This window comes from Pan paniscus, chromosome 8 (genome assembly GCF_029289425.2).
Source record: "Pan paniscus chromosome 8, NHGRI_mPanPan1-v2.0_pri, whole genome shotgun sequence".
NCBI classification, from domain to species: Eukaryota; Metazoa; Chordata; class Mammalia; order Primates; family Hominidae; genus Pan; species Pan paniscus.
This window is the reverse complement of record NC_073257.2, coordinates 64,321,781-64,329,458: the sequence shown is the minus strand read 5'-3', so window position 1 is coordinate 64,329,458 and position 7,678 is coordinate 64,321,781. Positions and strand designations below refer to the sequence as shown.

Sequence of the window (7,678 nt, the reverse complement as noted above, 5' to 3'; positions counted from 1 at the left end):
GCCTATTCCCATGTGTACTAGGAACCATAGCCTGAACACTTGAAATACTTAAAGAATAAAAAAGGTAACTATATAATAATATAAAACCATAATGTTGAGACTGGATTTGGCATATAACAATTGTTGAATGTTAAATTTTAACTTTAAGTAATATAAATTTCATCAGAAATTAGAGTACCAAATCTGCAACACTGTAAATGTAAATATTTGAAACATTTTTCATTGATCAATGATGAAGTAAAAAATTAAACTCCTATCGCAATACAGAGGCTCTGTGACTTACAATGGGGTTATGTCCCAAGAAACCCACCAAAAGTTGAAAATAGAGTAAGTCAAAATGTATTTAATACACCTAACCTACCAAGCATCATAACTTAGCCTAGTCTACTTTGAATGTCATCAGAACACTTACATTAGCTTGCAGTTGGACAAATTCATCGGGCAGCACAGTACACTATAGAGTATCAGTCATTTACCCTCATGGCTGACTTGGAGATGCACTGCTGCCCAGAGTCTTGAGAGAGTATCTTATCACCTTCTACTGAATGCATATTGCTTTCACACCATTGTAAAGTTGAAAAATTATAAGTTGAACAATGGGGACTGTCTGTATAGCAAATTATATGACAAGTTACGTTTAGTGCAGTTTTAACTATAAATAAGGAAGATAATATAAGAAACAACATGGATATGGCAATAAGAAAAAGCAGTGTCACTTTCCCACTTTTTCCTAGTCTTGACTCTTATCCTGTCACAATCAAAATGAAATGTAAATAATAATTCATTAGGTTACATTGTAGAATCTGGCTATATACTTGAATAATTACCTGGAGAGTCTCTTTATTTTTTCATCATCATCAACATCAACATCATCATCATCACAAAAAATTTCATGCAATTTGGGTAATTCAAATGATGCATATTATATGAAACATAAAGTTGAAATTAGGTATCCATGCATCCATCCACCTGCCTACTGTCTACCACACACACATAGAAATAAACACATATGTAATTTTTTCAAACACAAATGGAAATATACTTTATATACTGGTCTGAAGTTGCTCTTGTTCACTTAACAGTAATGTTGAACATCTTCCCATATCAGCAGCACATAGAGATCTACCTTATTTCTTACTCTCTTTAATGATTACATATTTACTATCCTATTCATTCAAAAGATATTTTCTGAGAATCCAGCATGTGCCTGGCACTAAACCAGATACCTTTGAATGGCCCAAGACTCTACCTCACACCCCATGTGGCCTCCCTCCTGCTTAAAATCCATCCATAACTCCACCAACCAGAGAATAAAATCCAAAAGCAACATATCATACATGGCTGCCTTTATAATTCTCAAGCCTCAAGTGCTACACTTCCTTACCTTAAACCTCTGCTCTAGTAACACTGAATGACTTGTTCCTCCCTGCACAGTCTGGCAGTTGAGAATTTGTAGATCATTCTGATGAACAGCTTAGTTTTTGGGACATCAGCCTATAAAACATGTTCTGAGTGTTGCTTGTAAGTTTGTTACAGGTAGTTAAACAGGCATGAGTGGGGCAGGAGAGGTCTCACCCCCACCCACTAGGAATGTCAGGTGACAGTTTGGCAACTATCACATTGCCTCTCTAAAAGTGATAAATTGGCAGCAGGCACCAGGGAGAGGCCATTTCCTGGTGGTCCACACCTGTTGCATTAAAATGCTAATTGAATGCAGGAACAAGGGAGAAGCAAAAAGGAACTTCCAATAAAATCTCAGGTACTGGGTGAGTGAGCCGGAGCACGTGCAGTAAGAGACAAAGTGGCTGACTATGCCCTTCCAGGGGCACTCCACCAGAAAGGGGAAGAAAGCCCCAGATGGGCATTGTACAACTTCCTAAACACATTGCATGTGCTCACCTCCCAAGCATTAAGAGGGCATTGCACAGGTGGGCAGCCCACCCTAAGGGAAGAATCATGGGAAAGGGGCCAGCCCATAAAGTCCTAGGATCAAGGTTAAACACCACTCTTGACCTTCACGTGCCCACTTGGGTTTCTTCCAAGTGTACTTTCCTTTCTTTCCTGTTCTAAAGCCTTTTAAATAAACTTCCACTCCTTCTCTGAAACTTGCCTTCGTTTCTTTTTCTGCCTTATGCCCCTCAGTCGAATTCTTTCTTCTGAGGAGGCAAGAATTGAGGTTACTATAGACTCTTATGGAGTTGCTGGCAGTAACTTGGATACCTTCCACTGGTAAAATGTTTACTTATCATTCAATCAACAAATACTTTTGACATGCTCTGTGGAGGGCTAGAGATCCACAGATGAAAAAGACTCAGTTCCTGTGTTGAAGGGAGATTTAATCTACTGGAGAGACAGTTAAGAAACACCAAGAAATAAGAACAATATAAAATAGTTTTGGAGATTTACTATAAGCCAAGCAGTCTGATTTTTATATGTATAGTCTCATTTACCCTCATATGACTCTAATGAGTAAATTTTATTATCTTAATTTTACAGAAGATAAAAAAAAACTCAGAAACTGAAGCAAAGAAAGGTCAAGCAACCCACTAATAAAATAAAATATATTAAAATATATTTCAGTGAGTAAATACAATATATTGAGATTATTATTTTCTTTAATTTCCAACTTTCCTATCTTCATTGTTTGCCTTTGTCCTCAGGACTCTGAACTCCAGATCCTCTGAAATACAAGTAACAAGAATTTAAAGCTCAACCCCTGCCTAAGGCTATTCAGCTCAGAGGATTTTATCTTACTTCGGGGCCTAGAGAACTCTCCAAACTCAAAAACTGTCAGTCCCCAGGCAAAAAGACCTCCAATCCCAGCAAGCAACTTTAAGCAATCTGAGGAAGTTAAACGCATTTTGGTAATTTTATGGCTAAGAGTATAAGCTAAAACAGCTCTTCCTATTCTTTCTCCCAAATAAAATACTTCCATGGGGGCTGAATTTGCCTTCTTTATAAATGACTGAGCATATCAATATCTCATGGACACAGAGTATAAAATATCCTCATTAACACAATCTTAAATTCTCCTCAACTTGGCTAGATTTTAGACAGGTTTCTTCCTCACTACAGGCCCTGGAGTGCCCTCTTCTTGGAAAAGTTACTTTCAAAAACTTGGAACTATAAATCTTTCTCTACCCCTTTGAGATGTAAATCTTCCTCCAGCCTGTAACCAGTTTTACAACCCAGGAATTTCTTTCTCAAAAACCTGTGAGTCTTCCCTTTGAAACATAATCATCAAGAAGGATAATGACACCATCTCCTAGTCTCTGTAAGAGCGTAGGATCCTGCTATAGTTTGGATGTTTGTCCCTTACAAACCTCGTGGTGAAATTTGATCCCCAATGTTGAAAATTCAGCATAATGGGAGGTGTTTGGGTCATGGGGACAATTCCCTCATGAATAGATTAATGCCTTCCCTCCGTGGGGTGACTGAGTTCCCACTCCATTAGTTCTTAGGAAAGCTGGTTGTTATATAGAGCCTGGTACCTCCCCCTATGCCTTTGCGCAAGCAGCTCCTCTTAACTTTTTCACCATGAGAAGCAGGAGGAGGCCCTCACCAGATGTCAATATCCAATCTTGCATTCTCCAGCTGTCCAGAATCATAAGAAAAATGAACCCTTTTTCCTCATAAATTATCCAAGTGCAAGTGTTCCTTTTTAGCAACACGAAGCAGACAAAGACAGATCCTAACTTTCATAAGCACCAATTAGCAAACACAGGTGGCCTAATCACATTGACCAAATTCCCTTCTAATGTCTTCCAGTACTTTTTCACTAGCTCACTCCAGGGCTTAAAAACCCTACCACCTTTTGTTTCAATGGAGTTGAATTCAATGTATCTTCCCTATTGTAGAGGTCTTGAATTAAAGTCCTCTTGACCTGTTTTACTCTGCTAGGTACAATTATTCTTTGATATCAGTAAACACAAGATCATAAATAGAGATATTAACCACCTCATTCCCAGAAGGATATGAAAGAAACTAGGTTACGTTTTATAAAATGAAAAGATCCTGTGTTGTTTTGGGGTTTTTTTGTTTGTTCATTTGTTTGACTGTTTTGGTTACAGAGCTAATCTGGTACAAGAATCATATGATTCCTCAAAAGAGGCAGTATAATGTATTTCCTTTTAAAATATAATCTACAACATCTATGTCGATGTTGTAGAACAGGAAACTAATTTGTATCTTGGTGTATAAAAATGGACATAAAAAACCTATTCAACAAACTAAATCCATCTTACAAATAAATAGTCATGGTGTCCATGAACATGCTTATCTTTTAAATATTAAGAGTACACAGTTTTATTTTTTAAAATGCTTTCAAAATGCAAAATGAATAAAGATAGTTTCTTGCCCATTCATTAAATCATTCCTATCAAGGTGAAGAGATAAAATTTGGCTCAACACCACATTTTATGAGCTGTTAATAGGTTTCTGGAACTCATGATTTAGTCATTTTACCCTGCAAAGTACTAAATCTTTTAGAAAGCATGCTGTAAGTCACCCCGAGTTGATCTCTACTGAACTTGAAATGACAACTGTGGATGGCCAAAAAATACTGCTTAATTAGGCAAATCGATGCTTACACTGGAATATTAATGTGAGTGTCTCCAGCCCAGAAAATAGGAGAAAAGTGCAATTGTAGTTTATAGGGTTGTTCAAAGATAGTTTCCTCAGCTTCTTAATGCTAATATTACAATATATGAATAAGATCTTTATAAAACTGAGAAGTTCTGATTTCATGCAATTATGGAAAAGGATAAATTACAACAGGGGTCTTGTAAAGTTTCCTGAAATTGTGCCACTTTCCATTGTCTAGAATCCCAGGAAACATCTTAGGTATTGTGGCATCACACTCCACATGGTTATCTCCACTCCTCTGCAGCCCAGACCTCCAGACTCATATTTAATGGCCTAATTAACAGCACCATTTGGATAATTACTAGGCATTTTGCAAGTATCATATCTAAACTTTTTATCTATATCCCATCAAATTCTACTTCTGCTCCTATCTTCCCCTCCTCAGTAATGGTACCTACCATCTACCTCAAAACCTTGGAATCACCAAGGTACCTACCATCTACCTTGGAATCACCAGTGGTACCTACTATCTACCCAAAACCTTGGAATCACCCCAGAATCTTCTTTCCCTGGCATCTCACTAGCAAGACTTGTCAGTACCACTTTAAAACTATGTCTCTAATCCAACCACTCCTCACCATAATGCACCTGTTCAAGCCATGACACTGTCTGGTTTGACTTCTGCATTAATTTCAATTTCTCCATGCTCCCTCTTCAGCAGTCTTAAATACAGTCAAATCTCCATAATGCAATGAGAAGATTTACAACTCAAACCAGAGAACTGCATTTCCCTGCTCAAATTTTTCCATGTTTCCTCCATGACACAGAACAAAAGCCAAAGCACTTAGCATGCTACCTTCAAAATTTGTATCTCTCTTTTGTTTTTCTTTTTCTTAAAATACATTTTAATCTCTTAATACTCAAGCCTTCACTCCCTCTTTTTCAGTCACTATAACCTTCTTTTTGTTCCTCAGACAAACCACACTTCTTACTTAGGGAATTTACATGTCTTTTTGTCTACTATGCTCTCTCTCTCCAAATTTGTCACCTGGCTACCTCTGGGAATTAATTCAAGTGTCTGCTCAAAAAATAACCCTTTAGGAAGGACTGACCGCCCTAGTTAATATACCCTCCTCCCTTTCCTTCTTCATCTCTTTGTTCTGTATTTTACCTTGTTCTGTTATTGCTGTGTTTTTAAAAAAATTTTATTATATAGCATTTATAAATATGCTTATTTTCTATCTCTTTCCACCAGAATGTAAATACTATAAAATCAAGGACCCTCTTTTTTTCACTGTTGCATCCTCAGAGCCTAGCAAGGTGTCTAGCACATAATAAAGGATTTAGAAAATATTTGTAGGTGACTACATTATTTCCACATTTCATAAATCCTAAAAGAGACATTACCTTTCTTTATAAAGCAGCTGTTTCCCCAATAACCACATTATGCCTGTCGTTCTTTCACTTTTCTAAATTAAAGACTTCAGAATGATGGAATTATTGATATAGTTTGGCTCTGTGTCCCCACTTGAATCTCATCTCAAATTGTAATCCCCACATGTCATGGGAGTGATCTGGTGGGAGGTGACTGGATCATGGGGGCAGTTTCCCTAATGCTGTTCTCAAGATAATGAGTGAGTTCTAACAAGATCCGATGGTTTAAAACTGTTTGGCAGATTCCCCATTGTCCTCTCTCTCTCCTGCTGCCATATAAAAAACGTCTTGATTCCTCTTTGCCTTCTGCCATAATTGTAAGTTTCCTGAGGTTTCCCCAGTCATGTGGAACTGTGAGTCAATTAAACTCTTTTGTTTATAAATTACCCACTCTTAGGTAGTATCCTTATAGCAATGTGAGAATGGAATAATACAGAAAATTGGTACTGACAGAGTAGGGTACTGCTATAAAGATGCCTAAAAATGTGAAAGTGACTTTGGAACTAAGTAATCTGCAGAGGCTGGAACAGTTTGGAAGGCTCAGAAGACAAGAAGATGAAGGACAAGTTTGGAATTTTCTAGACATTTGTTTAATGGTTTTGACCAAAATGCTGATAGTGATATGAACAATGAAGTCCAGGCTGAGGTGGTCTCAGATGGAGATGATAAACTTATTGGGAACTGAAGCATAACCCTTGCTATGCTTTAGCAAAGACACTGGCAGCATTTCACCCCTGCCCTAAAGATCTGTTGAACTTTTACCTTGAGAGAGATAATTTAGCGTATCTGGCAGAAGAGATTCCTAAGCAGCAAAGCATTCAATATATAACCTGGATGATTCTGAAAGCTTTTAGTCATATGCATTTACAAAGAGATAGTTTGAAATTGGAACTTATGTTTAAAAGGAAAGCAAAGCATAAAGGTTTGAAAAATTTGCATCCTGACCATGTAATAGAAAAGAAAAATCTATTCAAGCCAGCTGCAGAAATTTACATAAGTAATGAGGAGCCAAATGTTAATAGCCAAGACAATGGAAAAAAATGTCTCCAGGGCATGTCAGAGATCTTTGCAGCAGCCCCTGCCATCACAGGTCTGGAGATCTAGACGGGAAAAATGGTTTTGTGGGCCTGGCCCAAGACCCTGCTTCTCTGTGCAGCGTTGGGACATGGTACGCTGTGTCCCAGCTGCTCCAAATCTAGCCATGGCTAAAAGGGGCCAATTTACAGCTCAGGCTATTGCTTTAGAGGGTTCAAGCCCCAAACTGTGGCAGCTTCCACATGGTGTTGTGTCTATGGGTATGCAGGAGACAAAAGTTTAGCTTTGGGAGCCTCAGCCTATATTTCAGAGGATGTATGGAAATGCCTGGATGTCCAGGCAGAAGTCTGCTGCAGGGACAGAGCCCTCGTGGAGAACCTGTACTAGGGCAATGCAGAAGGGAAATGTAGGACTGGAGCCCCCACACAGAGTCTCCATTGGGGCACTGCCTAGAAGAGCTGTGAGAAGGTTACCATCCTCCAGACCCCAAAATGGTAGATTCACCAACAGCTTGCACTATGCACTTGGAAAAGCCACAGGCACTCTATGCCAGCCCATTAAATCAGCTGTGGGGGCTGTATCCTGAAGAGCCACAGAGGCAGAGCTGCCTCAGGCCTTGGGAACC

General features: G+C 38.6%; 1 protein-coding gene across 4 annotated transcripts in view; it reads right to left on the bottom strand.

Annotated features, from left to right (window-relative positions):
- PRKG1 (protein kinase cGMP-dependent 1) overlaps nt 1-7,678 on the bottom strand; it is a 1,295,238-nt gene that overhangs the window by 265,763 nt on the left and 1,021,797 nt on the right. The gene's annotated exons all lie outside the window — the stretch shown is intronic.